At 46.5% G+C, this 761-nt stretch overlaps 1 non-coding gene across 1 annotated transcript; it reads right to left on the bottom strand.

Annotated features, from left to right (window-relative positions):
* Positions 1-212: 212 nt before the first annotated feature.
* On the bottom strand, positions 213-287 carry Trnas-cga. Its single transcript has one exon. It is a non-coding gene; the product is annotated as a tRNA-Ser (tRNA).
* Between the last annotated feature and the right edge of the window lie 474 nt (positions 288-761).

The raw sequence follows: 761 nt of genomic DNA on the forward strand, positions 1-761 counted from the left end.
TGATGCTTTCCAGACGAGAAGAAGATAAATTGTTGTTCTGAGTGATTTATGTGAAAGCAACTTCGATCTTCCTTGTTTTTTTTTTTAGTTTTTGTTGAAGGAATTTGTGTAAGGTTATGTGCATATGTGGTGTTCCACATATTTATTGTCAAAATCATGCACGTCGTGAAGGACCACAAACGAGTTCAAACTTCCTGGCAGATTAAAACTGTGTGCCAGACCGAGACTCGAACTCGGGACCTTTGCCTTTCGAAGGCAAGTGCTCTACCAACTGAGCTACCCAAGCACGACTCACGCCCCGTCCTCACAGCTTCACTTCTGCCAGTACCTCGTCTTCTACCTTCCACACTTTACAGAAGCACTTCCGCGAACCTTGCAGAACTAGCACTCCTGAAAGAAAGGATATTGCGGAGACATGGCTTATCCACAGCCTAGGGGATGTTTCCAGAATGAGATTTTCACTCTGCAGTGGAATGTGCGCTGATATTAAATTTCCTGGCAGATCACACTCTGCTGCAGAGTGAAAATCTCAAAAAAAAAAAGGTGCAAATGGCTCAGAGCACTATGGGACTTACCTGCAGAGGTCATCAGTCCCCTAGAACTTAGAACTACTTAAACCTAACTAACCTAAGGACATCACACAGATCCATGCCCGTGGCAGGATTCGAACCTGCGACCGTAGCGGTCGCGTGGTTCCAGACTGTAGCGCCTAGAGCCGCTCGGCCACTCCGGCCGGCTGAAAATCTCATTCTGGGCAAAAA

This window comes from Schistocerca piceifrons, chromosome 8 (genome assembly GCF_021461385.2).
Source record: "Schistocerca piceifrons isolate TAMUIC-IGC-003096 chromosome 8, iqSchPice1.1, whole genome shotgun sequence".
NCBI classification, from domain to species: domain Eukaryota; kingdom Metazoa; phylum Arthropoda; class Insecta; order Orthoptera; family Acrididae; genus Schistocerca; species Schistocerca piceifrons.